At 47.3% G+C, this 25,386-nt stretch overlaps 36 non-coding genes across 36 annotated transcripts; 12 read left to right on the forward strand and 24 right to left on the reverse strand.

Moving 5' to 3' along the window:
- The first annotated feature begins 285 nt into the window (after positions 1 to 285).
- Positions 286 to 404, forward strand: LOC148739001 (5S ribosomal RNA). Its single transcript, XR_015998151.1, has one exon. It is a non-coding gene; the product is annotated as a 5S ribosomal RNA (ribosomal RNA).
- Positions 405 to 1,375: 971 nt separating this feature from the next.
- LOC148739002 (U1 spliceosomal RNA) lies at positions 1,376 to 1,539 on the reverse strand. The gene has a single exon (XR_015997846.1). It is a non-coding gene; the product is annotated as a U1 spliceosomal RNA (small nuclear RNA).
- Positions 1,540 to 1,750: 211 nt separating this feature from the next.
- Positions 1,751 to 1,942, reverse strand: LOC148739003 (U2 spliceosomal RNA). Its single transcript, XR_015997651.1, has one exon. It is a non-coding gene; the product is annotated as a U2 spliceosomal RNA (small nuclear RNA).
- A 468-nt stretch (positions 1,943 to 2,410) lies between these two features.
- Positions 2,411 to 2,529, forward strand: LOC148739004 (5S ribosomal RNA). Its single transcript, XR_015998152.1, has one exon. It is a non-coding gene; the product is annotated as a 5S ribosomal RNA (ribosomal RNA).
- Positions 2,530 to 3,500: 971 nt separating this feature from the next.
- Positions 3,501 to 3,664, reverse strand: LOC148739005 (U1 spliceosomal RNA). The gene has a single exon (XR_015997847.1). It is a non-coding gene; the product is annotated as a U1 spliceosomal RNA (small nuclear RNA).
- Positions 3,665 to 3,875: 211 nt separating this feature from the next.
- On the reverse strand, positions 3,876 to 4,067 carry LOC148739006 (U2 spliceosomal RNA). Its single transcript, XR_015997652.1, has one exon. It is a non-coding gene; the product is annotated as a U2 spliceosomal RNA (small nuclear RNA).
- A 469-nt stretch (positions 4,068 to 4,536) lies between these two features.
- Positions 4,537 to 4,655, forward strand: LOC148739007 (5S ribosomal RNA). The gene has a single exon (XR_015998153.1). It is a non-coding gene; the product is annotated as a 5S ribosomal RNA (ribosomal RNA).
- Positions 4,656 to 5,626: 971 nt separating this feature from the next.
- LOC148739008 (U1 spliceosomal RNA) lies at positions 5,627 to 5,790 on the reverse strand. The gene has a single exon (XR_015997849.1). It is a non-coding gene; the product is annotated as a U1 spliceosomal RNA (small nuclear RNA).
- A 211-nt stretch (positions 5,791 to 6,001) lies between these two features.
- Positions 6,002 to 6,193, reverse strand: LOC148739009 (U2 spliceosomal RNA). The gene has a single exon (XR_015997653.1). It is a non-coding gene; the product is annotated as a U2 spliceosomal RNA (small nuclear RNA).
- Positions 6,194 to 6,662: 469 nt separating this feature from the next.
- LOC148739010 (5S ribosomal RNA) lies at positions 6,663 to 6,781 on the forward strand. Its single transcript, XR_015998154.1, has one exon. It is a non-coding gene; the product is annotated as a 5S ribosomal RNA (ribosomal RNA).
- Positions 6,782 to 7,752: 971 nt separating this feature from the next.
- On the reverse strand, positions 7,753 to 7,916 carry LOC148739011 (U1 spliceosomal RNA). Its single transcript, XR_015997850.1, has one exon. It is a non-coding gene; the product is annotated as a U1 spliceosomal RNA (small nuclear RNA).
- A 211-nt stretch (positions 7,917 to 8,127) lies between these two features.
- LOC148739012 (U2 spliceosomal RNA) lies at positions 8,128 to 8,319 on the reverse strand. Its single transcript, XR_015997654.1, has one exon. It is a non-coding gene; the product is annotated as a U2 spliceosomal RNA (small nuclear RNA).
- Positions 8,320 to 8,789: 470 nt separating this feature from the next.
- Positions 8,790 to 8,908, forward strand: LOC148739013 (5S ribosomal RNA). Its single transcript, XR_015998155.1, has one exon. It is a non-coding gene; the product is annotated as a 5S ribosomal RNA (ribosomal RNA).
- Positions 8,909 to 9,879: 971 nt separating this feature from the next.
- LOC148739014 (U1 spliceosomal RNA) lies at positions 9,880 to 10,043 on the reverse strand. Its single transcript, XR_015997851.1, has one exon. It is a non-coding gene; the product is annotated as a U1 spliceosomal RNA (small nuclear RNA).
- A 211-nt stretch (positions 10,044 to 10,254) lies between these two features.
- LOC148739015 (U2 spliceosomal RNA) lies at positions 10,255 to 10,446 on the reverse strand. Its single transcript, XR_015997655.1, has one exon. It is a non-coding gene; the product is annotated as a U2 spliceosomal RNA (small nuclear RNA).
- A 469-nt stretch (positions 10,447 to 10,915) lies between these two features.
- LOC148739016 (5S ribosomal RNA) lies at positions 10,916 to 11,034 on the forward strand. The gene has a single exon (XR_015998156.1). It is a non-coding gene; the product is annotated as a 5S ribosomal RNA (ribosomal RNA).
- Positions 11,035 to 12,005: 971 nt separating this feature from the next.
- LOC148739017 (U1 spliceosomal RNA) lies at positions 12,006 to 12,169 on the reverse strand. The gene has a single exon (XR_015997852.1). It is a non-coding gene; the product is annotated as a U1 spliceosomal RNA (small nuclear RNA).
- A 210-nt stretch (positions 12,170 to 12,379) lies between these two features.
- LOC148739018 (U2 spliceosomal RNA) lies at positions 12,380 to 12,571 on the reverse strand. Its single transcript, XR_015997656.1, has one exon. It is a non-coding gene; the product is annotated as a U2 spliceosomal RNA (small nuclear RNA).
- A 469-nt stretch (positions 12,572 to 13,040) lies between these two features.
- Positions 13,041 to 13,159, forward strand: LOC148739019 (5S ribosomal RNA). Its single transcript, XR_015998157.1, has one exon. It is a non-coding gene; the product is annotated as a 5S ribosomal RNA (ribosomal RNA).
- Positions 13,160 to 14,130: 971 nt separating this feature from the next.
- Positions 14,131 to 14,294, reverse strand: LOC148739020 (U1 spliceosomal RNA). Its single transcript, XR_015997853.1, has one exon. It is a non-coding gene; the product is annotated as a U1 spliceosomal RNA (small nuclear RNA).
- A 211-nt stretch (positions 14,295 to 14,505) lies between these two features.
- LOC148739021 (U2 spliceosomal RNA) lies at positions 14,506 to 14,698 on the reverse strand. Its single transcript, XR_015997731.1, has one exon. It is a non-coding gene; the product is annotated as a U2 spliceosomal RNA (small nuclear RNA).
- Positions 14,699 to 15,168: 470 nt separating this feature from the next.
- On the forward strand, positions 15,169 to 15,287 carry LOC148739022 (5S ribosomal RNA). The gene has a single exon (XR_015997955.1). It is a non-coding gene; the product is annotated as a 5S ribosomal RNA (ribosomal RNA).
- Positions 15,288 to 16,257: 970 nt separating this feature from the next.
- Positions 16,258 to 16,421, reverse strand: LOC148739023 (U1 spliceosomal RNA). Its single transcript, XR_015997854.1, has one exon. It is a non-coding gene; the product is annotated as a U1 spliceosomal RNA (small nuclear RNA).
- Positions 16,422 to 16,632: 211 nt separating this feature from the next.
- Positions 16,633 to 16,824, reverse strand: LOC148739024 (U2 spliceosomal RNA). The gene has a single exon (XR_015997657.1). It is a non-coding gene; the product is annotated as a U2 spliceosomal RNA (small nuclear RNA).
- Positions 16,825 to 17,293: 469 nt separating this feature from the next.
- On the forward strand, positions 17,294 to 17,412 carry LOC148739025 (5S ribosomal RNA). The gene has a single exon (XR_015998158.1). It is a non-coding gene; the product is annotated as a 5S ribosomal RNA (ribosomal RNA).
- A 971-nt stretch (positions 17,413 to 18,383) lies between these two features.
- LOC148739026 (U1 spliceosomal RNA) lies at positions 18,384 to 18,547 on the reverse strand. Its single transcript, XR_015997855.1, has one exon. It is a non-coding gene; the product is annotated as a U1 spliceosomal RNA (small nuclear RNA).
- A 211-nt stretch (positions 18,548 to 18,758) lies between these two features.
- LOC148739027 (U2 spliceosomal RNA) lies at positions 18,759 to 18,950 on the reverse strand. The gene has a single exon (XR_015997658.1). It is a non-coding gene; the product is annotated as a U2 spliceosomal RNA (small nuclear RNA).
- Positions 18,951 to 19,419: 469 nt separating this feature from the next.
- Positions 19,420 to 19,539, forward strand: LOC148739028 (5S ribosomal RNA). The gene has a single exon (XR_015998219.1). It is a non-coding gene; the product is annotated as a 5S ribosomal RNA (ribosomal RNA).
- A 970-nt stretch (positions 19,540 to 20,509) lies between these two features.
- LOC148739029 (U1 spliceosomal RNA) lies at positions 20,510 to 20,673 on the reverse strand. The gene has a single exon (XR_015997856.1). It is a non-coding gene; the product is annotated as a U1 spliceosomal RNA (small nuclear RNA).
- Positions 20,674 to 20,884: 211 nt separating this feature from the next.
- Positions 20,885 to 21,076, reverse strand: LOC148739030 (U2 spliceosomal RNA). Its single transcript, XR_015997659.1, has one exon. It is a non-coding gene; the product is annotated as a U2 spliceosomal RNA (small nuclear RNA).
- A 469-nt stretch (positions 21,077 to 21,545) lies between these two features.
- Positions 21,546 to 21,664, forward strand: LOC148739031 (5S ribosomal RNA). Its single transcript, XR_015998159.1, has one exon. It is a non-coding gene; the product is annotated as a 5S ribosomal RNA (ribosomal RNA).
- A 970-nt stretch (positions 21,665 to 22,634) lies between these two features.
- Positions 22,635 to 22,798, reverse strand: LOC148739032 (U1 spliceosomal RNA). The gene has a single exon (XR_015997857.1). It is a non-coding gene; the product is annotated as a U1 spliceosomal RNA (small nuclear RNA).
- A 211-nt stretch (positions 22,799 to 23,009) lies between these two features.
- LOC148739033 (U2 spliceosomal RNA) lies at positions 23,010 to 23,201 on the reverse strand. The gene has a single exon (XR_015997661.1). It is a non-coding gene; the product is annotated as a U2 spliceosomal RNA (small nuclear RNA).
- A 467-nt stretch (positions 23,202 to 23,668) lies between these two features.
- On the forward strand, positions 23,669 to 23,786 carry LOC148739034 (5S ribosomal RNA). The gene has a single exon (XR_015997467.1). It is a non-coding gene; the product is annotated as a 5S ribosomal RNA (ribosomal RNA).
- A 971-nt stretch (positions 23,787 to 24,757) lies between these two features.
- LOC148739035 (U1 spliceosomal RNA) lies at positions 24,758 to 24,921 on the reverse strand. The gene has a single exon (XR_015997858.1). It is a non-coding gene; the product is annotated as a U1 spliceosomal RNA (small nuclear RNA).
- Positions 24,922 to 25,132: 211 nt separating this feature from the next.
- LOC148739036 (U2 spliceosomal RNA) lies at positions 25,133 to 25,324 on the reverse strand. Its single transcript, XR_015997662.1, has one exon. It is a non-coding gene; the product is annotated as a U2 spliceosomal RNA (small nuclear RNA).
- Positions 25,325 to 25,386: the final 62 nt, after the last annotated feature.

Below are 25,386 nucleotides of genomic sequence, written 5' to 3' on the forward strand. Positions count from 1 at the left end.
TGTTCTTTAGAATATTTACCAAACTTGATTTATCTCTATACTCCCCCCCCCCACCCCACCCCCAGTGAGATATATTGCCTCAAATGGACGCTTCTCAAGATGTGCGCGGGCTCTAGGAGATGACGTTTGGCTTAGGGTCTAGGCTACCAAATTTAGGGTTAGGGTAACGATTTTGGGGTTAGGGTTAGGGTAACGATGTTGGGGTTTAGGGTTAGAGTAACCAAATTAGGGCTAGTACAGATCAAACATAACCGATAACCAGCCAAATTTCAGCTGTTTTCCCTTGTCTACGACCATACCACAGGGAAAGCACCGGTTCTCGTCCGATCACCGAAGTTAAGCCCTGTCGGGCGGGGTTAGTACTTGGATGGGTGACCGCCTGGGAATACCCCGTGTTGTAGGCTTCATTTTTTCCTTTGCTTACTCTCTCAACGTTTTATCCGGGTAAACCGCTTCCGATACTCACGGCGTCCCGTAGACGAGTGAGGAGTAAAAGAAAAACTAACATAACAGGGAGGAGAGAAATCATTTTGCCACAACTTGCCGAGCTTGTGGCCAAAATCATTTCCCAATGCAAGAGAGCGAGCAAACGAAGGAGCGATGGCGCGCGCTCGAGATCTCAACACATTGTTGTGACAAATTCCACATTTGTACGTGACATCGAATCATTCGCACGCTCCCACGAATCACAAATAGGAAAACACGCACACTTTTACAGCACTTTCAAGGCCTCAAGACATGTCAAAACATTCCCACGATTAATAGAGGCGGATGGATTCAAAGTGACTGAAACGAAGCGAAGCGGCAACAGGTTCCACATTTTTACTTACTCGTCTGCCTCTTTGTTTGCTCGCTCGCTGGAACGAACGTTCCCTCCTCTCGCTCGCTCGCAATAAGAAATACATGACAACAAAACCTCGCCTGCCACAGGTATGGTTGACAATGTACTCACGTTTCTAAAACAAATGCTTTTCTTGCCCATGTATCGTTCGTTCTTTGCTTAGTCCATCCGTCGGTTAGTTAGTCAGTCACTCCTCCGCTTGGTTTCCTCTCCTTTTCTTTCGCAAACAAACGAACAAAATAATGCAGAAAGCACACACATCTATCTACAACAGCTCTACTCACATCCTCACAAAAACTCACCTTCATTTACAATCACTTCTATTCCTCCAAATCTCTCTGCCAACACGCAGGCCACTTCTGTCTGTCTCTCTTTCTTTCCATGGCTTTTTGCTTTCTTTTTCCCTTGCTGCTCTTCTTCTCTCTTCATTCCAGTTCCAGTTCCAGTTCACCCTGTTTAACGGTCAACTCCAAAATCAAGATCAATTCATTAGTCAGTCAGGGGTTAAGGGCAAGATATTTTACATCAGCTTTTCGGGGACGAGCGCGAACGCAGGTCCCCACTACCAGAAATTATACGCTCGAGTTACCCACATTTGGGGTAATCGCAAGGGTCAACCCAGTCCAAGTGCAATGAAAGGGCCTCGCCTTGAGAGGACTGCCTCCTTGATCACAGTACCTCCCGCGTCAGGTAAGTATGCCTGAAAGGCATACGCTTGCCGTGGTAAAACTCTCCCTCACCTATGTCCTTGTGGTACTGCTTTGCACGCTTCAAATCAGCCAGTGTCAGTTGCCGCCTTGGCCCGTCATGTCTTTTTCCGCCTTCCCTTTGGAGCTGCAGGGCTCCTGTGCACAGAAGAGAATGCTATAGTCATTATTTTTCCTTTCATTAAATGTGTCTTCCCCAAAAGGGAAGTGGGCCACACTCGGAGGTAGTGCTATACCGAGGCAACCCGTGGCTGGGACGAGGCAAGCCTCTTTTCCACAGCCCAGTTCCAAAAATCAGTTTAATATATGAGCTACTCAATGAGCAGCGTATCAGATATTAAGCTGATAAGAACAGATACTACACTTGATCTTAGCCAAAAGGCCGAGAAGCGATACCCACCAATACCCTCAATCAAGGGGGTGGTAGAGGGATCCTTCCCACAGTATATGGTGGATAGTAGCAGGTAGCCCCCAGAAGCCCTTGCGAGTCCCAAAAACGGACCCAGTGGCTCATCGGTTGGTAATCTTCTCATTGTAACTTTAAGACGCCAGCCACATACACTTAACTAACAAGATGGTGTTCTTTAGAATATTTACCAAACTTGATTTATCTCTATACTCCCCCCCCCCACCCCACCCCCAGTGAGATATATTGCCTCAAATGGACGCTTCTCAAGATGTGCGCGGGCTCTAGGAGATGACGTTTGGCTTAGGGTCTAGGCTACCAAATTTGGGTTAGGGTAACGATTTTGGGGTTAGGGTTAGGGTAACGATGTTGGGGTTTAGGGTTAGAGTAACCAAATTAGGGCTAGTACAGATCAAACATAACCGATAACCAGCCAAATTTCAGCTGTTTTCCCTTGTCTACGACCATACCACAGGGAAAGCACCGGTTCTCGTCCGATCACCGAAGTTAAGCCCTGTCGGGCGGGGTTAGTACTTGGATGGGTGACCGCCTGGGAATACCCCGTGTTGTAGGCTTCATTTTTTCCTTTGCTTACTCTCTCAACGTTTTATCCGGGTAAACCGCTTCCGATACTCACGGCGTCCCGTAGACGAGTGAGGAGTAAAAGAAAAACTAACATAACAGGGAGGAGAGAAATCATTTTGCCACAACTTGCCGAGCTTGTGGCCAAAATCATTTCCCAATGCAAGAGAGCGAGCAAACGAAGGAGCGATGGCGCGCGCTCGAGATCTCAACACATTGTTGTGACAAATTCCACATTTGTACGTGACATCGAATCATTCGCACGCTCCCACGAATCACAAATAGGAAAACACGCACACTTTTACAGCACTTTCAAGGCCTCAAGACATGTCAAAACATTCCCACGATTAATAGAGGCGGATGGATTCAAAGTGACTGAAACGAAGCGAAGCGGCAACAGGTTCCACATTTTTACTTACTCGTCTGCCTCTTTGTTTGCTCGCTCGCTGGAACGAACGTTCCCTCCTCTCGCTCGCTCGCAATAAGAAATACATGACAACAAAACCTCGCCTGCCACAGGTATGGTTGACAATGTACTCACGTTTCTAAAACAAATGCTTTTCTTGCCCATGTATCGTTCGTTCTTTGCTTAGTCCATCCGTCGGTTAGTTAGTCAGTCACTCCTCCGCTTGGTTTCCTCTCCTTTTCTTTCGCAAACAAACGAACAAAATAATGCAGAAAGCACACACATCTATCTACAACAGCTCTACTCACATCCTCACAAAAACTCACCTTCATTTACAATCACTTCTATTCCTCCAAATCTCTCTGCCAACACGCAGGCCACTTCTGTCTGTCTCTCTTTCTTTCCATGGCTTTTTGCTTTCTTTTTCCCTTGCTGCTCTTCTTCTCTCTTCATTCCAGTTCCAGTTCCAGTTCACCCTGTTTAACGGTCAACTCCAAAATCAAGATCAATTCATTAGTCAGTCAGGGGTTAAGGGCAAGATATTTTACATCAGCTTTTCGGGGACGAGCGCGAACGCAGGTCCCCACTACCAGAAATTATACGCTCGAGTTACCCACATTTGGGGTAATCGCAAGGGTCAACCCAGTCCAAGTGCAATGAAAGGGCCTCGCCTTGAGAGGACTGCCTCCTTGATCACAGTACCTCCCGCGTCAGGTAAGTATGCCTGAAAGGCATACGCTTGCCGTGGTAAAACTCTCCCTCACCTATGTCCTTGTGGTACTGCTTTGCACGCTTCAAATCAGCCAGTGTCAGTTGCCGCCTTGGCCCGTCATGTCTTTTTCCGCCTTCCCTTTGGAGCTGCAGGGCTCCTGTGCACAGAAGAGAATGCTATAGTCATTATTTTTCCTTTCATTAAATGTGTCTTCCCCAAAAGGGAAGTGGGCCACACTCGGAGGTAGTGCTATACCGAGGCAACCCGTGGCTGGGACGAGGCAAGCCTCTTTTCCACAGCCCAGTTCCAAAAATCAGTTTAATATATGAGCTACTCAATGAGCAGCGTATCAGATATTAAGCTGATAAGAACAGATACTACACTTGATCTTAGCCAAAAGGCCGAGAAGCGATACCCACCAATACCCTCAATCAAGGGGGTGGTAGAGGGATCCTTCCCACAGTATATGGTGGATAGTAGCAGGTAGCCCCCAGAAGCCCTTGCGAGTCCCAAAAACGGACCCAGTGGCTCATCGGTTGGTAATCTTCTCATTGTAACTTTAAGACGCCAGCCACATACACTTAACTAACAAGATGGTGTTCTTTAGAATATTTACCAAACTTGATTTATCTCTATACTCCCCCCCCCCACCCCACCCCCAGTGAGATATATTGCCTCAAATGGACGCTTCTCAAGATGTGCGCGGGCTCTAGGAGATGACGTTTGGCTTAGGGTCTAGGCTACCAAATTTAGGGTTAGGGTAACGATTTTGGGGTTAGGGTTAGGGTAACGATGTTGGGGTTTAGGGTTAGAGTAACCAAATTAGGGCTAGTACAGATCAAACATAACCGATAACCAGCCAAATTTCAGCTGTTTTCCCTTGTCTACGACCATACCACAGGGAAAGCACCGGTTCTCGTCCGATCACCGAAGTTAAGCCCTGTCGGGCGGGGTTAGTACTTGGATGGGTGACCGCCTGGGAATACCCCGTGTTGTAGGCTTCATTTTTTCCTTTGCTTACTCTCTCAACGTTTTATCCGGGTAAACCGCTTCCGATACTCACGGCGTCCCGTAGACGAGTGAGGAGTAAAAGAAAAACTAACATAACAGGGAGGAGAGAAATCATTTTGCCACAACTTGCCGAGCTTGTGGCCAAAATCATTTCCCAATGCAAGAGAGCGAGCAAACGAAGGAGCGATGGCGCGCGCTCGAGATCTCAACACATTGTTGTGACAAATTCCACATTTGTACGTGACATCGAATCATTCGCACGCTCCCACGAATCACAAATAGGAAAACACGCACACTTTTACAGCACTTTCAAGGCCTCAAGACATGTCAAAACATTCCCACGATTAATAGAGGCGGATGGATTCAAAGTGACTGAAACGAAGCGAAGCGGCAACAGGTTCCACATTTTTACTTACTCGTCTGCCTCTTTGTTTGCTCGCTCGCTGGAACGAACGTTCCCTCCTCTCGCTCGCTCGCAATAAGAAATACATGACAACAAAACCTCGCCTGCCACAGGTATGGTTGACAATGTACTCACGTTTCTAAAACAAATGCTTTTCTTGCCCATGTATCGTTCGTTCTTTGCTTAGTCCATCCGTCGGTTAGTTAGTCAGTCACTCCTCCGCTTGGTTTCCTCTCCTTTTCTTTCGCAAACAAACGAACAAAATAATGCAGAAAGCACACACATCTATCTACAACAGCTCTACTCACATCCTCACAAAAACTCACCTTCATTTACAATCACTTCTATTCCTCCAAATCTCTCTGCCAACACGCAGGCCACTTCTGTCTGTCTCTCTTTCTTTCCATGGCTTTTTGCTTTCTTTTTCCCTTGCTGCTCTTCTTCTCTCTTCATTCCAGTTCCAGTTCCAGTTCACCCTGTTTAACGGTCAACTCCAAAATCAAGATCAATTCATTAGTCAGTCAGGGGTTAAGGGCAAGATATTTTACATCAGCTTTTCGGGGACGAGCGCGAACGCAGGTCCCCACTACCAGAAATTATACGCTCGAGTTACCCACATTTGGGGTAATCGCAAGGGTCAACCCAGTCCAAGTGCAATGAAAGGGCCTCGCCTTGAGAGGACTGCCTCCTTGATCACAGTACCTCCCGCGTCAGGTAAGTATGCCTGAAAGGCATACGCTTGCCGTGGTAAAACTCTCCCTCACCTATGTCCTTGTGGTACTGCTTTGCACGCTTCAAATCAGCCAGTGTCAGTTGCCGCCTTGGCCCGTCATGTCTTTTTCCGCCTTCCCTTTGGAGCTGCAGGGCTCCTGTGCACAGAAGAGAATGCTATAGTCATTATTTTTCCTTTCATTAAATGTGTCTTCCCCAAAAGGGAAGTGGGCCACACTCGGAGGTAGTGCTATACCGAGGCAACCCGTGGCTGGGACGAGGCAAGCCTCTTTTCCACAGCCCAGTTCCAAAAATCAGTTTAATATATGAGCTACTCAATGAGCAGCGTATCAGATATTAAGCTGATAAGAACAGATACTACACTTGATCTTAGCCAAAAGGCCGAGAAGCGATACCCACCAATACCCTCAATCAAGGGGGTGGTAGAGGGATCCTTCCCACAGTATATGGTGGATAGTAGCAGGTAGCCCCCAGAAGCCCTTGCGAGTCCCAAAAACGGACCCAGTGGCTCATCGGTTGGTAATCTTCTCATTGTAACTTTAAGACGCCAGCCACATACACTTAACTAACAAGATGGTGTTCTTTAGAATATTTACCAAACTTGATTTATCTCTATACTCCCCCCCCCCACCCCACCCCCAGTGAGATATATTGCCTCAAATGGACGCTTCTCAAGATGTGCGCGGGCTCTAGGAGATGACGTTTGGCTTAGGGTCTAGGCTACCAAATTTAGGGTTAGGGTAACGATTTTGGGGTTAGGGTTAGGGTAACGATGTTGGGGTTTAGGGTTAGAGTAACCAAATTAGGGCTAGTACAGATCAAACATAACCGATAACCAGCCAAATTTCAGCTGTTTTCCCTTGTCTACGACCATACCACAGGGAAAGCACCGGTTCTCGTCCGATCACCGAAGTTAAGCCCTGTCGGGCGGGGTTAGTACTTGGATGGGTGACCGCCTGGGAATACCCCGTGTTGTAGGCTTCATTTTTTCCTTTGCTTACTCTCTCAACGTTTTATCCGGGTAAACCGCTTCCGATACTCACGGCGTCCCGTAGACGAGTGAGGAGTAAAAGAAAAACTAACATAACAGGGAGGAGAGAAATCATTTTGCCACAACTTGCCGAGCTTGTGGCCAAAATCATTTCCCAATGCAAGAGAGCGAGCAAACGAAGGAGCGATGGCGCGCGCTCGAGATCTCAACACATTGTTGTGACAAATTCCACATTTGTACGTGACATCGAATCATTCGCACGCTCCCACGAATCACAAATAGGAAAACACGCACACTTTTACAGCACTTTCAAGGCCTCAAGACATGTCAAAACATTCCCACGATTAATAGAGGCGGATGGATTCAAAGTGACTGAAACGAAGCGAAGCGGCAACAGGTTCCACATTTTTACTTACTCGTCTGCCTCTTTGTTTGCTCGCTCGCTGGAACGAACGTTCCCTCCTCTCGCTCGCTCGCAATAAGAAATACATGACAACAAAACCTCGCCTGCCACAGGTATGGTTGACAATGTACTCACGTTTCTAAAACAAATGCTTTTCTTGCCCATGTATCGTTCGTTCTTTGCTTAGTCCATCCGTCGGTTAGTTAGTCAGTCACTCCTCCGCTTGGTTTCCTCTCCTTTTCTTTCGCAAACAAACGAACAAAATAATGCAGAAAGCACACACATCTATCTACAACAGCTCTACTCACATCCTCACAAAAACTCACCTTCATTTACAATCACTTCTATTCCTCCAAATCTCTCTGCCAACACGCAGGCCACTTCTGTCTGTCTCTCTTTCTTTCCATGGCTTTTTGCTTTCTTTTTCCCTTGCTGCTCTTCTTCTCTCTTCATTCCAGTTCCAGTTCCAGTTCACCCTGTTTAACGGTCAACTCCAAAATCAAGATCAATTCATTAGTCAGTCAGGGGTTAAGGGCAAGATATTTTACATCAGCTTTTCGGGGACGAGCGCGAACGCAGGTCCCCACTACCAGAAATTATACGCTCGAGTTACCCACATTTGGGGTAATCGCAAGGGTCAACCCAGTCCAAGTGCAATGAAAGGGCCTCGCCTTGAGAGGACTGCCTCCTTGATCACAGTACCTCCCGCGTCAGGTAAGTATGCCTGAAAGGCATACGCTTGCCGTGGTAAAACTCTCCCTCACCTATGTCCTTGTGGTACTGCTTTGCACGCTTCAAATCAGCCAGTGTCAGTTGCCGCCTTGGCCCGTCATGTCTTTTTCCGCCTTCCCTTTGGAGCTGCAGGGCTCCTGTGCACAGAAGAGAATGCTATAGTCATTATTTTTCCTTTCATTAAATGTGTCTTCCCCAAAAGGGAAGTGGGCCACACTCGGAGGTAGTGCTATACCGAGGCAACCCGTGGCTGGGACGAGGCAAGCCTCTTTTCCACAGCCCAGTTCCAAAAATCAGTTTAATATATGAGCTACTCAATGAGCAGCGTATCAGATATTAAGCTGATAAGAACAGATACTACACTTGATCTTAGCCAAAAGGCCGAGAAGCGATACCCACCAATACCCTCAATCAAGGGGGTGGTAGAGGGATCCTTCCCACAGTATATGGTGGATAGTAGCAGGTAGCCCCCCAGAAGCCCTTGCGAGTCCCAAAAACGGACCCAGTGGCTCATCGGTTGGTAATCTTCTCATTGTAACTTTAAGACGCCAGCCACATACACTTAACTAACAAGATGGTGTTCTTTAGAATATTTACCAAACTTGATTTATCTCTATACTCCCCCCCCCCACCCCACCCCCAGTGAGATATATTGCCTCAAATGGACGCTTCTCAAGATGTGCGCGGGCTCTAGGAGATGACGTTTGGCTTAGGGTCTAGGCTACCAAATTTAGGGTTAGGGTAACGATTTTGGGGTTAGGGTTAGGGTAACGATGTTGGGGTTTAGGGTTAGAGTAACCAAATTAGGGCTAGTACAGATCAAACATAACCGATAACCAGCCAAATTTCAGCTGTTTTCCCTTGTCTACGACCATACCACAGGGAAAGCACCGGTTCTCGTCCGATCACCGAAGTTAAGCCCTGTCGGGCGGGGTTAGTACTTGGATGGGTGACCGCCTGGGAATACCCCGTGTTGTAGGCTTCATTTTTTCCTTTGCTTACTCTCTCAACGTTTTATCCGGGTAAACCGCTTCCGATACTCACGGCGTCCCGTAGACGAGTGAGGAGTAAAAGAAAAACTAACATAACAGGGAGGAGAGAAATCATTTTGCCACAACTTGCCGAGCTTGTGGCCAAAATCATTTCCCAATGCAAGAGAGCGAGCAAACGAAGGAGCGATGGCGCGCGCTCGAGATCTCAACACATTGTTGTGACAAATTCCACATTTGTACGTGACATCGAATCATTCGCACGCTCCCACGAATCACAAATAGGAAAACACGCACACTTTTACAGCACTTTCAAGGCCTCAAGACATGTCAAAACATTCCCACGATTAATAGAGGCGGATGGATTCAAAGTGACTGAAACGAAGCGAAGCGGCAACAGGTTCCACATTTTTACTTACTCGTCTGCCTCTTTGTTTGCTCGCTCGCTGGAACGAACGTTCCCTCCTCTCGCTCGCTCGCAATAAGAAATACATGACAACAAAACCTCGCCTGCCACAGGTATGGTTGACAATGTACTCACGTTTCTAAAACAAATGCTTTTCTTGCCCATGTATCGTTCGTTCTTTGCTTAGTCCATCCGTCGGTTAGTTAGTCAGTCACTCCTCCGCTTGGTTTCCTCTCCTTTTCTTTCGCAAACAAACGAACAAAATAATGCAGAAAGCACACACATCTATCTACAACAGCTCTACTCACATCCTCACAAAAACTCACCTTCATTTACAATCACTTCTATTCCTCCAAATCTCTCTGCCAACACGCAGGCCACTTCTGTCTGTCTCTCTTTCTTTCCATGGCTTTTTGCTTTCTTTTTCCCTTGCTGCTCTTCTTCTCTCTTCATTCCAGTTCCAGTTCCAGTTCACCCTGTTTAACGGTCAACTCCAAAATCAAGATCAATTCATTAGTCAGTCAGGGGTTAAGGGCAAGATATTTTACATCAGCTTTTCGGGGACGAGCGCGAACGCAGGTCCCCACTACCAGAAATTATACGCTCGAGTTACCCACATTTGGGGTAATCGCAAGGGTCAACCCAGTCCAAGTGCAATGAAAGGGCCTCGCCTTGAGAGGACTGCCTCCTTGATCACAGTACCTCCCGCGTCAGGTAAGTATGCCTGAAAGGCATACGCTTGCCGTGGTAAAACTCTCCCTCACCTATGTCCTTGTGGTACTGCTTTGCACGCTTCAAATCAGCCAGTGTCAGTTGCCGCCTTGGCCCGTCATGTCTTTTTCCGCCTTCCCTTTGGAGCTGCAGGGCTCCTGTGCACAGAAGAGAATGCTATAGTCATTATTTTTCCTTTCATTAAATGTGTCTTCCCCAAAAGGGAAGTGGGCCACACTCGGAGGTAGTGCTATACCGAGGCAACCCGTGGCTGGGACGAGGCAAGCCTCTTTTCCACAGCCCAGTTCCAAAAATCAGTTTAATATATGAGCTACTCAATGAGCAGCGTATCAGATATTAAGCTGATAAGAACAGATACTACACTTGATCTTAGCCAAAAGGCCGAGAAGCGATACCCACCAATACCCTCAATCAAGGGGGTGGTAGAGGGATCCTTCCCACAGTATATGGTGGATAGTAGCAGGTAGCCCCCAGAAGCCCTTGCGAGTCCCAAAAACGGACCCAGTGGCTCATCGGTTGGTAATCTTCTCATTGTAACTTTAAGACGCCAGCCACATACACTTAACTAACAAGATGGTGTTCTTTAGAATATTTACCAAACTTGATTTATCTCTATACTCCCCCCCCCCACCCCACCCCCAGTGAGATATATTGCCTCAAATGGACGCTTCTCAAGATGTGCGCGGGCTCTAGGAGATGACGTTTGGCTTAGGGTCTAGGCTACCAAATTTAGGGTTAGGGTAACGATTTTGGGGTTAGGGTTAGGGTAACGATGTTGGGGTTTAGGGTTAGAGTAACCAAATTAGGGCTAGTACAGATCAAACATAACCGATAACCAGCCAAATTTCAGCTGTTTTCCCTTGTCTACGACCATACCACAGGGAAAGCACCGGTTCTCGTCCGATCACCGAAGTTAAGCCCTGTCGGGCGGGGTTAGTACTTGGATGGGTGACCGCCTGGGAATACCCCGTGTTGTAGGCTTCATTTTTTCCTTTGCTTACTCTCTCAACGTTTTATCCGGGTAAACCGCTTCCGATACTCACGGCGTCCCGTAGACGAGTGAGGAGTAAAAGAAAAACTAACATAACAGGGAGGAGAGAAATCATTTTGCCACAACTTGCCGAGCTTGTGGCCAAAATCATTTCCCAATGCAAGAGAGCGAGCAAACGAAGGAGCGATGGCGCGCGCTCGAGATCTCAACACATTGTTGTGACAAATTCCACATTTGTACGTGACATCGAATCATTCGCACGCTCCCACGAATCACAAATAGGAAAACACGCACACTTTTACAGCACTTTCAAGGCCTCAAGACATGTCAAAACATTCCCACGATTAATAGAGGCGGATGGATTCAAAGTGACTGAAACGAAGCGAAGCGGCAACAGGTTCCACATTTTTACTTACTCGTCTGCCTCTTTGTTTGCTCGCTCGCTGGAACGAACGTTCCCTCCTCTCGCTCGCTCGCAATAAGAAATACATGACAACAAAACCTCGCCTGCCACAGGTATGGTTGACAATGTACTCACGTTTCTAAAACAAATGCTTTTCTTGCCCATGTATCGTTCGTTCTTTGCTTAGTCCATCCGTCGGTTAGTTAGTCAGTCACTCCTCCGCTTGGTTTCCTCTCCTTTTCTTTCGCAAACAAACGAACAAAATAATGCAGAAAGCACACACATCTATCTACAACAGCTCTACTCACATCCTCACAAAAACTCACCTTCATTTACAATCACTTCTATTCCTCCAAATCTCTCTGCCAACACGCAGGCCACTTCTGTCTGTCTCTCTTTCTTTCCATGGCTTTTTGCTTTCTTTTTCCCTTGCTGCTCTTCTTCTCTCTTCATTCCAGTTCCAGTTCCAGTTCACCCTGTTTAACGGTCAACTCCAAAATCAAGATCAATTCATTAGTCAGTCAGGGGTTAAGGGCAAGATATTTTACATCAGCTTTTCGGGGACGAGCGCGAACGCAGGTCCCCACTACCAGAAATTATACGCTCGAGTTACCCACATTTGGGGTAATCGCAAGGGTCAACCCAGTCCAAGTGCAATGAAAGGGCCTCGCCTTGAGAGGACTGCCTCCTTGATCACAGTACCTCCCGCGTCAGGTAAGTATGCCTGAAAGGCATACGCTTGCCGTGGTAAAACTCTCCCTCACCTATGTCCTTGTGGTACTGCTTTGCACGCTTCAAATCAGCCAGTGTCAGTTGCCGCCTTGGCCCGTCATGTCTTTTTCCGCCTTCCCTTTGGAGCTGCAGGGCCCTGTGCACAGAAGAGAATGCTATAGTCATTATTTTTCCTTTCATTAAATGTGTCTTCCCCAAAAGGGAAGTGGGCCACACTCGGAGGTAGTGCTATACCGAGGCAACCCGTGGCTGGGACGAGGCAAGCCTCTTTTCCACAGCCCAGTTCCAAAAATCAGTTTAATATATGAGCTACTCAATGAGCAGCGTATCAGATATTAAGCTGATAAGAACAGATACTACACTTGATCTTAGCCAAAAGGCCGAGAAGCGATACCCACCAATACCCTCAATCAAGGGGGTGGTAGAGGGATCCTTCCCACAGTATATGGTGGATAGTAGCAGGTAGCCCCCAGAAGCCCTTGCGAGTCCCAAAAACGGACCCAGTGGCTCATCGGTTGGTAATCTTCTCATTGTAACTTTAAGACGCCAGCCACATACACTTAACTAACAAGATGGTGTTCTTTAGAATATTTACCAAACTTGATTTATCTCTATACTCCCCCCCCCCACCCCACCCCCAGTGAGATATATTGCCTCAAATGGACGCTTCTCAAGATGTGCGCGGGCTCTAGGAGATGACGTTTGGCTTAGGGTCTAGGCTACCAAATTTAGGGTTAGGGTAACGATTTTGGGGTTAGGGTTAGGGTAACGATGTTGGGGTTTAGGGTTAGAGTAACCAAATTAGGGCTAGTACAGATCAAACATAACCGATAACCAGCCAAATTTCAGCTGTTTTCCCTTGTCTACGACCATACCACAGGGAAAGCACCGGTTCTCGTCCGATCACCGAAGTTAAGCCCTGTCGGGCGGGGTTAGTACTTGGATGGGTGACCGCCTGGGAATACCCCGTGTTGTAGGCTTCATTTTTTCCTTTGCTTACTCTCTCAACGTTTTATCCGGGTAAACCGCTTCCGATACTCACGGCGTCCCGTAGACGAGTGAGGAGTAAAAGAAAAACTAACATAACAGGGAGGAGAGAAATCATTTTGCCACAACTTGCCGAGCTTGTGGCCAAAATCATTTCCCAATGCAAGAGAGCGAGCAAACGAAGGAGCGATGGCGCGCGCTCGAGATCTCAACACATTGTTGTGACAAATTCCACATTTGTACGTGACATCGAATCATTCGCACGCTCCCACGAATCACAAATAGGAAAACACGCACACTTTTACAGCACTTTCAAGGCCTCAAGACATGTCAAAACATTCCCACGATTAATAGAGGCGGATGGATTCAAAGTGACTGAAACGAAGCGAAGCGGCAACAGGTTCCACATTTTTACTTACTCGTCTGCCTCTTTGTTTGCTCGCTCGCTGGAACGAACGTTCCCTCCTCTCGCTCGCTCGCAATAAGAAATACATGACAACAAAACCTCGCCTGCCACAGGTATGGTTGACAATGTACTCACGTTTCTAAAACAAATGCTTTTCTTGCCCATGTATCGTTCGTTCTTTGCTTAGTCCATCCGTCGGTTAGTTAGTCAGTCACTCCTCCGCTTGGTTTCCTCTCCTTTTCTTTCGCAAACAAACGAACAAAATAATGCAGAAAGCACACACATCTATCTACAACAGCTCTACTCACATCCTCACAAAAACTCACCTTCATTTACAATCACTTCTATTCCTCCAAATCTCTCTGCCAACACGCAGGCCACTTCTGTCTGTCTCTCTTTCTTTCCATGGCTTTTTGCTTTCTTTTTCCCTTGCTGCTCTTCTTCTCTCTTCATTCCAGTTCCAGTTCCAGTTCACCCTGTTTAACGGTCAACTCCAAAATCAAGATCAATTCATTAGTCAGTCAGGGGTTAAGGGCAAGATATTTTACATCAGCTTTTCGGGGACGAGCGCGAACGCAGGTCCCCACTACCAGAAATTATACGCTCGAGTTACCCACATTTGGGGTAATCGCAAGGGTCAACCCAGTCCAAGTGCAATGAAAGGGCCTCGCCTTGAGAGGACTGCCTCCTTGATCACAGTACCTCCCGCGTCAGGTAAGTATGCCTGAAAGGCATACGCTTGCCGTGGTAAAACTCTCCCTCACCTATGTCCTTGTGGTACTGCTTTGCACGCTTCAAATCAGCCAGTGTCAGTTGCCGCCTTGGCCCGTCATGTCTTTTTCCGCCTTCCCTTTGGAGCTGCAGGGCTCCTGTGCACAGAAGAGAATGCTATAGTCATTATTTTTCCTTTCATTAAATGTGTCTTCCCCAAAAGGGAAGTGGGCCACACTCGGAGGTAGTGCTATACCGAGGCAACCCGTGGCTGGGACGAGGCAAGCCTCTTTTCCACAGCCCAGTTCCAAAAATCAGTTTAATATATGAGCTACTCAATGAGCAGCGTATCAGATATTAAGCTGATAAGAACAGATTACTACACTTGATCTTAGCCAAAAGGCCGAGAAGCGATACCCACCAATACCCTCAATCAAGGGGGTGGTAGAGGGATCCTTCCCACAGTATATGGTGGATAGTAGCAGGTAGCCCCCAGAAGCCCTTGCGAGTCCCAAAAACGGACCCAGTGGCTCATCGGTTGGTAATCTTCTCATTGTAACTTTAAGACGCCAGCCACATACACTTAACTAACAAGATGGTGTTCTTTAGAATATTTACCAAACTTGATTTATCTCTATACTCCCCCCCCCCCACCCCACCCCCAGTGAGATATATTGCCTCAAATGGACGCTTCTCAAGATGTGCGCGGGCTCTAGGAGATGACGTTTGGCTTAGGGTCTAGGCTACCAAATTTAGGGTTAGGGTAACGATTTTGGGGTTAGGGTTAGGGTAACGATGTTGGGGTTTAGGGTTAGAGTAACCAAATTAGGGCTAGTACAGATCAAACATAACCGATAACCAGCCAAATTTCAGCTGTTTTCCCTTGTCTACGACCATACCACAGGGAAAGCACCGGTTCTCGTCCGATCACCGAAGTTAAGCCCTGTCGGGCGGGGGTAGTACTTGGATGGGTGACCGCCTGGGAATACCCCGTGTTGTAGGCTTCATTTTTTCCTTTGCTTACTCTCTCAACGTTTTATCCGGGTAAACCGCTTCCGATACTCACGGCGTCCCGTAGACGAGTGAGGAGTAAAAGAAAAACTAACATAACAGGGAGGAGAGAAATCATTTGCCACAACTTGCCGAGCTTGTGGCCAAAATCATTTCCCAATGCAAGAGAGCGAGCAAACGAAGGAGCGATGGCGCGCGCTCGAGATCTCAACACATTGTTGTGACAAATTCCACATTTGTACGTGACATCGAATCATTCGCACGCTCCCACGAATCACAAATAGGAAAACACGCACACTTTTACAGCACTTTCAAGGCCTCAAGACATGTCAAAACATTCCCACGATTAATAGAGGCGGATGGATTCAAAGTGACTGAAACGAAGCGAAGCGGCAACAGGTTCCACATTTTTACTTACTCGTCTGCCTCTTTGTTTGCTCGCTCGCTGGAACGAACGTTCCCTCCTCTCGCTCGCTCGCAATAAGAAATACATGACAACAAAACCTCGCCTGCCACAGGTATGGTTGACAATGTACTCACGTTTCTAAAACAAATGCTTTTCTTGCCCATGTATCGTTCGTTCTTTGCTTAGTCCATCCGTCGGTTAGTTAGTCAGTCACTCCTCCGCTTGGTTTCCTCTCCTTTTCTTTCGCAAACAAACGAACAAAATAATGCAGAAAGCACACACATCTATCTACAACAGCTCTACTCACATCCTCACAAAAACTCACCTTCATTTACAATCACTTCTATTCCTCCAAATCTCTCTGCCAACACGCAGGCCACTTCTGTCTGTCTCTCTTTCTTTCCATGGCTTTTTGCTTTCTTTTTCCCTTGCTGCTCTTCTTCTCTCTTCATTCCAGTTCCAGTTCCAGTTCACCCTGTTTAACGGTCAACTCCAAAATCAAGATCAATTCATTAGTCAGTCAGGGGTTAAGGGCAAGATATTTTACATCAGCTTTTCGGGGACGAGCGCGAACGCAGGTCCCCACTACCAGAAATTATACGCTCGAGTTACCCACATTTGGGGTAATCGCAAGGGTCAACCCAGTCCAAGTGCAATGAAAGGGCCTCGCCTTGAGAGGACTGCCTCCTTGATCACAGTACCTCCCGCGTCAGGTAAGTATGCCTGAAAGGCATACGCTTGCCGTGGTAAAACTCTCCCTCACCTATGTCCTTGTGGTACTGCTTTGCACGCTTCAAATCAGCCAGTGTCAGTTGCCGCCTTGGCCCGTCATGTCTTTTTCCGCCTTCCCTTTGGAGCTGCAGGGCTCCTGTGCACAGAAGAGAATGCTATAGTCATTATTTTTCCTTTCATTAAATGTGTCTTCCCCAAAAGGGAAGTGGGCCACACTCGGAGGTAGTGCTATACCGAGGCAACCCGTGGCTGGGACGAGGCAAGCCTCTTTTCCACAGCCCAGTTCCAAAAATCAGTTTAATATATGAGCTACTCAATGAGCAGCGTATCAGATATTAAGCTGATAAGAACAGATACTACACTTGATCTTAGCCAAAAGGCCGAGAAGCGATACCCACCAATACCCTCAATCAAGGGGGTGGTAGAGGGATCCTTCCCACAGTATATGGTGGATAGTAGCAGGTAGCCCCCAGAAGCCCTTGCGAGTCCCAAAAACGGACCCAGTGGCTCATCGGTTGGTAATCTTCTCATTGTAACTTTAAGACGCCAGCCACATACACTTAACTAACAAGATGGTGTTCTTTAGAATATTTACCAAACTTGATTTATCTCTATACTCCCCCCCCCCACCCCACCCCCAGTGAGATATATTGCCTCAAATGGACGCTTCTCAAGATGTGCGCGGGCTCTAGGAGATGACGTTTGGCTTAGGGTCTAGGCTACCAAATTTAGGGTTAGGGTAACGATTTTGGGGTTAGGGTTAGGGTAACGATGTTGGGGTTTAGGGTTAGAGTAACCAAATTAGGGCTAGTACAGATCAAACATAACCGATAACCAGCCAAATTTCAGCTGTTTTCCCTTGTCTACGACCATACCACAGGGAAAGCACCGGTTCTCGTCCGATCACCGAAGTTAAGCCCTGTCGGGCGGGGTTAGTACTTGGATGGGTGACCGCCTGGGAATACCCCGTGTTGTAGGCTTCATTTTTTCCTTTGCTTACTCTCTCAACGTTTTATCCGGGTAAACCGCTTCCGATACTCACGGCGTCCCGTAGACGAGTGAGGAGTAAAAGAAAAACTAACATAACAGGGAGGAGAGAAATCATTTTGCCACAACTTGCCGAGCTTGTGGCCAAAATCATTTCCCAATGCAAGAGAGCGAGCAAACGAAGGAGCGATGGCGCGCGCTCGAGATCTCAACACATTGTTGTGACAAATTCCACATTTGTACGTGACATCGAATCATTCGCACGCTCCCACGAATCACAAATAGGAAAACACGCACACTTTTACAGCACTTTCAAGGCCTCAAGACATGTCAAAACATTCCCACGATTAATAGAGGCGGATGGATTCAAAGTGACTGAAACGAAGCGAAGCGGCAACAGGTTCCACATTTTTACTTACTCGTCTGCCTCTTTGTTTGCTCGCTCGCTGGAACGAACGTTCCCTCCTCTCGCTCGCTCGCAATAAGAAATACATGACAACAAAACCTCGCCTGCCACAGGTATGGTTGACAATGTACTCACGTTTCTAAAACAAATGCTTTTCTTGCCCATGTATCGTTCGTTCTTTGCTTAGTCCATCCGTCGGTTAGTTAGTCAGTCACTCCTCCGCTTGGTTTCCTCTCCTTTTCTTTCGCAAACAAACGAACAAAATAATGCAGAAAGCACACACATCTATCTACAACAGCTCTACTCACATCCTCACAAAAACTCACCTTCATTTACAATCACTTCTATTCCTCCAAATCTCTCTGCCAACACGCAGGCCACTTCTGTCTGTCTCTCTTTCTTTCCATGGCTTTTTGCTTTCTTTTTCCCTTGCTGCTCTTCTTCTCTCTTCATTCCAGTTCCAGTTCCAGTTCACCCTGTTTAACGGTCAACTCCAAAATCAAGATCAATTCATTAGTCAGTCAGGGGTTAAGGGCAAGATATTTTACATCAGCTTTTCGGGGACGAGCGCGAACGCAGGTCCCCACTACCAGAAATTATACGCTCGAGTTACCCACATTTGGGGTAATCGCAAGGGTCAACCCAGTCCAAGTGCAATGAAAGGGCCTCGCCTTGAGAGGACTGCCTCCTTGATCACAGTACCTCCCGCGTCAGGTAAGTATGCCTGAAAGGCATACGCTTGCCGTGGTAAAACTCTCCCTCACCTATGTCCTTGTGGTACTGCTTTGCACGCTTCAAATCAGCCAGTGTCAGTTGCCGCCTTGGCCCGTCATGTCTTTTTCCGCCTTCCCTTTGGAGCTGCAGGGCTCCTGTGCACAGAAGAGAATGCTATAGTCATTATTTTTCCTTTCATTAAATGTGTCTTCCCCAAAAGGGAAGTGGGCCACACTCGGAGGTAGTGCTATACCGAGGCAACCCGTGGCTGGGACGAGGCAAGCCTCTTTTCCACAGCCCAGTTCCAAAAATCAGTTTAATATATGAGCTACTCAATGAGCAGCGTATCAGATATTAAGCTGATAAGAACAGATACTACACTTGATCTTAGCCAAAAGGCCGAGAAGCGATACCCACCAATACCCTCAATCAAGGGGGTGGTAGAGGGATCCTTCCCACAGTATATGGTGGATAGTAGCAGGTAGCCCCCAGAAGCCCTTGCGAGTCCCAAAAACGGACCCAGTGGCTCATCGGTTGGTAATCTTCTCATTGTAACTTTAAGACGCCAGCCACATACACTTAACTAACAAGATGGTGTTCTTTAGAATATTTACCAAACTTGATTTATCTCTATACTCCCCCCCCCCACCCCACCCCCAGTGAGATATATTGCCTCAAATGGACGCTTCTCAAGATGTGCGCGGGCTCTAGGAGATGACGTTTGGCTTAGGGTCTAGGCTACCAAATTTAGGGTTAGGGTAACGATTTTGGGGTTAGGGTTAGGGTAACGATGTTGGGGTTTAGGGTTAGAGTAACCAAATTAGGGCTAGTACAGATCAAACATAACCGATAACCAGCCAAATTTCAGCTGTTTTCCCTTGTCTACGACCATACCACAGGGAAAGCACCGGTTCTCGTCCGATCACCGAAGTTAAGCCCTGTCGGGCGGGGTTAGTACTTGGATGGGTGACCGCCTGGGAAATACCCCGTGTTGTAGGCTTCATTTTTTCCTTTGCTTACTCTCTCAACGTTTTATCCGGGTAAACCGCTTCCGATACTCACGGCGTCCCGTAGACGAGTGAGGAGTAAAAGAAAAACTAACATAACAGGGAGGAGAGAAATCATTTTGCCACAACTTGCCGAGCTTGTGGCCAAAATCATTTCCCAATGCAAGAGAGCGAGCAAACGAAGGAGCGATGGCGCGCGCTCGAGATCTCAACACATTGTTGTGACAAATTCCACATTTGTACGTGACATCGAATCATTCGCACGCTCCCACGAATCACAAATAGGAAAACACGCACACTTTTACAGCACTTTCAAGGCCTCAAGACATGTCAAAACATTCCCACGATTAATAGAGGCGGATGGATTCAAAGTGACTGAAACGAAGCGAAGCGGCAACAGGTTCCACATTTTTACTTACTCGTCTGCCTCTTTGTTTGCTCGCTCGCTGGAACGAACGTTCCCTCCTCTCGCTCGCTCGCAATAAGAAATACATGACAACAAAACCTCGCCTGCCACAGGTATGGTTGACAATGTACTCACGTTTCTAAAACAAATGCTTTTCTTGCCCATGTATCGTTCGTTCTTTGCTTAGTCCATCCGCGGTTAGTTAGTCAGTCACTCCTCCGCTTGGTTTCCTCTCCTTTTCTTTCGCAAACAAACGAACAAAATAATGCAGAAAGCACACACATCTATCTACAACAGCTCTACTCACATCCTCACAAAAACTCACCTTCATTTACAATCACTTCTATTCCTCCAAATCTCTCTGCCAACACGCAGGCCACTTCTGTCTGTCTCTCTTTCTTTCCATGGCTTTTTGCTTTCTTTTTCCCTTGCTGCTCTTCTTCTCTCTTCATTCCAGTTCCAGTTCCAGTTCACCCTGTTTAACGGTCAACTCCAAAATCAAGATCAATTCATTAGTCAGTCAGGGGTTAAGGGCAAGATATTTTACATCAGCTTTTCGGGGACGAGCGCGAACGCAGGTCCCCACTACCAGAAATTATACGCTCGAGTTACCCACATTTGGGGTAATCGCAAGGGTCAACCCAGTCCAAGTGCAATGAAAGGGCCTCGCCTTGAGAGGACTGCCTCCTTGATCACAGTACCTCCCGCGTCAGGTAAGTATGCCTGAAAGGCATACGCTTGCCGTGGTAAAACTCTCCCTCACCTATGTCCTTGTGGTACTGCTTTGCACGCTTCAAATCAGCCAGTGTCAGTTGCCGCCTTGGCCCGTCATGTCTTTTTCCGCCTTCCCTTTGGAGCTGCAGGGCTCCTGTGCACAGAAGAGAATGCTATAGTCATTATTTTTCCTTTCATTAAATGTGTCTTCCCCAAAAGGGAAGTGGGCCACACTCGGAGGTAGTGCTATACCGAGGCAACCCGTGGCTGGGACGAGGCAAGCCTCTTTTCCACAGCCCAGTTCCAAAAATCAGTTTAATATATGAGCTACTCAATGAGCAGCGTATCAGATATTAAGCTGATAAGAACAGATACTACACTTGATCTTAGCCAAAAGGCCGAGAAGCGATACCCACCAATACCCTCAATCAAGGGGGTGGTAGAGGGATCCTTCCCACAGTATATGGTGGATAGTAGCAGGTAGCCCCCAGAAGCCCTTGCGAGTCCCAAAAACGGACCCAGTGGCTCATCGGTTGGTAATCTTCTCATTGTAACTTTAAGACGCCAGCCACATACACTTAACTAACAAGATGGTGTTCTTTAGAATATTTACCAAACTTGATTTATCTCTATACTCCCCCCCCCCACCCCACCCCCAGTGAGATATATTGCCTCAAATGGACGCTTCTCAAGATGTGCGCGGGCTCTAGGAGATGACGTTTGGCTTAGGGTCTAGGCTACCAAATTTAGGGTTAGGGTAACGATTTTGGGGTTAGGGTTAGGGTAACGATGTTGGGGTTTAGGGTTAGAGTAACCAAATTAGGGCTAGTACAGATCAAACATAACCGATAACCAGCCAAATTTCAGCTGTTTTCCCTTGTCTACGACCATACCACAGGGAAAGCACCGGTTCTCGTCCGATCACCGAAGTTAAGCCCTGTCGGGCGGGGTTAGTACTTGGATGGGTGACCGCCTGGGAATACCCCGTGTTGTAGGCTTCATTTTTTCCTTTGCTTACTCTCTCAACGTTTTATCCGGGTAAACCGCTTCCGATACTCACGGCGTCCCGTAGACGAGTGAGGAGTAAAAGAAAAACTAACATAACAGGGAGGAGAGAAATCATTTTGCCACAACTTGCCGAGCTTGTGGCCAAAATCATTTCCCAATGCAAGAGAGCGAGCAAACGAAGGAGCGATGGCGCGCGCTCGAGATCTCAACACATTGTTGTGACAAATTCCACATTTGTACGTGACATCGAATCATTCGCACGCTCCCACGAATCACAAATAGGAAAACACGCACACTTTTACAGCACTTTCAAGGCCTCAAGACATGTCAAAACATTCCCACGATTAATAGAGGCGGATGGATTCAAAGTGACTGAAACGAAGCGAAGCGGCAACAGGTTCCACATTTTTACTTACTCGTCTGCCTCTTTGTTTGCTCGCTCGCTGGAACGAACGTTCCCTCCTCTCGCTCGCTCGCAATAAGAAATACATGACAACAAAACCTCGCCTGCCACAGGTAGGTTGACAATGTACTCACGTTTCTAAAACAAATGCTTTTCTTGCCCATGTATCGTTCGTTCTTTGCTTAGTCCATCCGTCGGTTAGTTAGTCAGTCACTCCTCCGCTTGGTTTCCTCTCCTTTTCTTTCGCAAACAAACGAACAAAATAATGCAGAAAGCACACACATCTATCTACAACAGCTCTACTCACATCCTCACAAAAACTCACCTTCATTTACAATCACTTCTATTCCTCCAAATCTCTCTGCCAACACGCAGGCCACTTCTGTCTGTCTCTCTTTCTTTCCATGGCTTTTTGCTTTCTTTTTCCCTTGCTGCTCTTCTTCTCTCTTCATTCCAGTTCCAGTTCCAGTTCACCCTGTTTAACGGTCAACTCCAAAATCAAGATCAATTCATTAGTCAGTCAGGGGTTAAGGGCAAGATATTTTACATCAGCTTTTCGGGGACGAGCGCGAACGCAGGTCCCCACTACCAGAAATTATACGCTCGAGTTACCCACATTTGGGGTAATCGCAAGGGTCAACCCAGTCCAAGTGCAATGAAAGGGCCTCGCCTTGAGAGGACTGCCTCCTTGATCACAGTACCTCCCGCGTCAGGTAAGTATGCCTGAAAGGCATACGCTTGCCGTGGTAAAACTCTCCCTCACCTATGTCCTTGTGGTACTGCTTTGCACGCTTCAAATCAGCCAGTGTCAGTTGCCGCCTTGGCCCGTCATGTCTTTTTCCGCCTTCCCTTTGGAGCTGCAGGGCTCCTGTGCACAGAAGAGAATGCTATAGTCATTATTTTTCCTTTCATTAAATGTGTCTTCCCCAAAAGGGAAGTGGGCCACACTCGGAGGTAGTGCTATACCGAGGCAACCCGTGGCTGGGACGAGGCAAGCCTCTTTTCCACAGCCCAGTTCCAAAAATCAGTTTAATATATGAGCTACTCAATGAGCAGCGTATCAGATATTAAGCTGATAAGAACAGATACTACACTTGATCTTAGCCAAAAGGCCGAGAAGCGATACCCACCAATACCCTCAATCAAGGGGGTGGTAGAGGGATCCTTCCCACAGTATATGGTGGATAGTAGCAGGTAGCCCCCAGAAGCCCTTGCGAGTCCCAAAAACGGACCCAGTGGCTCATCGGTTGGTAATCTTCTCATTGTAACTTTAAGACGCCAGCCACATACACTTAACTAACAAGATGGTGTTCTTTAGAATATTTACCAAACTTGATTTATCTCTATACTCCCCCCCCCCACCCACCCCCAGTGAGATATATTGCCTCAAATGGACGCTTCTCAAGATGTGCGCGGGCTCTAGGAGATGACGTTTGGCTTAGGGTCTAGGCTACCAAATTTAGGGTTAGGGTAACGATTTTGGGGTTAGGGTTAGGGTAACGATGTTGGGGTTTAGGGTTAGAGTAACCAATTAGGGCTAGTACAGATCAAACATAACCGATAACCAGCCAAATTTCAGCTGTTTTCCCTTGTCTACGACCATACCACAGGGAAAGCACCGGTTCTCGTCCGATCACCGAAGTTAAGCCTGTCGGGCGGGGTTAGTACTTGGATGGGTGACCGCCTGGGAATACCCCGTGTTGTAGGCTTCATTTTTTCCTTTGCTTACTCTCTCAACGTTTTATCCGGGTAAACCGCTTCCGATACTCACGGCGTCCCGTAGACGAGTGAGGAGTAAAAGAAAAACTAACATAACAGGGAGGAGAGAAATCATTTTGCCACAACTTGCCGAGCTTGTGGCCAAAATCCATTCCCAATGCAAGAGAGCGAGCAAACGAAGGAGCGATGGCGCGCGCTCGAGATCTCAACACATTGTTGTGACAAATTCCACATTTGTACGTGACATCGAATCATTCGCACGCTCCCACGAATCACAAATAGGAAAACACGCACACTTTTACAGCACTTTCAAGGCCTCAAGACATGTCAAAACATTCCCACGATTAATAGAGGCGGATGGATTCAAAGTGACTGAAACGAAGCGAAGCGGCAACAGGTTCCACATTTTTACTTACTCGTCTGCCTCTTTGTTTGCTCGCTCGCTGGAACGAACGTTCCCTCCTCTCGCTCGCTCGCAATAAGAAATACATGACAACAAAACCTCGCCTGCCACAGGTATGGTTGACAATGTACTCACGTTTCTAAAACAAATGCTTTTCTTGCCCATGTATCGTTCGTTCTTTGCTTAGTCCATCCGTCGGTTAGTTAGTCAGTCACTCCTCCGCTTGGTTTCCTCTCCTTTTCTTTCGCAAACAAACGAACAAAATAATGCAGAAAGCACACACATCTATCTACAACAGCTCTACTCACATCCTCACAAAAACTCACCTTCATTTACAATCACTTCTATTCCTCCAAATCTCTCTGCCAACACGCAGGCCACTTCTGTCTGTCTCTCTTTCTTTCCATGGCTTTTTGCTTTCTTTTTCCCTTGCTGCTCTTCTTCTCTCTTCATTCCAGTTCCAGTTCCAGTTCACCCTGTTTAACGGTCAACTCCAAAATCAAGATCAATTCATTAGTCAGTCAGGGGTTAAGGGCAAGATATTTTACATCAGCTTTTCGGGGACGAGCGCGAACGCAGGTCCCCACTACCAGAAATTATACGCTCGAGTTACCCACATTTGGGGTAATCGCAAGGGTCAACCCAGTCCAAGTGCAATGAAAGGGCCTCGCCTTGAGAGGACTGCCTCCTTGATCACAGTACCTCCCGCGTCAGGTAAGTATGCCTGAAAGGCATACGCTTGCCGTGGTAAACTCTCCCTCACCTATGTCCTTGTGGTACTGCTTTGCACGCTTCAAATCAGCCAGTGTCAGTTGCCGCCTTGGCCCGTCATGTCTTTTTCCGCCTTCCCTTTGGAGCTGCAGGGCTCCTGTGCACAGAAGAGAATGCTATAGTCATTATTTTTTCCTTTCATTAAATGTGTCTTCCCCAAAAGGGAAGTGGGCCACACTCGGAGGTAGTGCTATACCGAGGCAACCCGTGGCTGGGACGAGGCAAGCCTCTTTTCCACAGCCCAGTTCCAAAAATCAGTTTAATATATGAGCTACTCAATGAGCAGCGTATCAGATATTAAGCTGATAAGAACAGATACTACACTTGATCTTAGCCAAAAGGCCGAGAAGCGATACCCACCAATACCCTCAATCAAGGGGGTGGTAGAGGGATCCTTCCCACAGTATATGGTGGAT

Source organism: Stylophora pistillata, chromosome 2 (genome assembly GCF_964205215.1).
Source record: "Stylophora pistillata chromosome 2, jaStyPist1.2, whole genome shotgun sequence".
Taxonomy (NCBI): Eukaryota; Metazoa; Cnidaria; class Anthozoa; order Scleractinia; family Pocilloporidae; genus Stylophora; species Stylophora pistillata.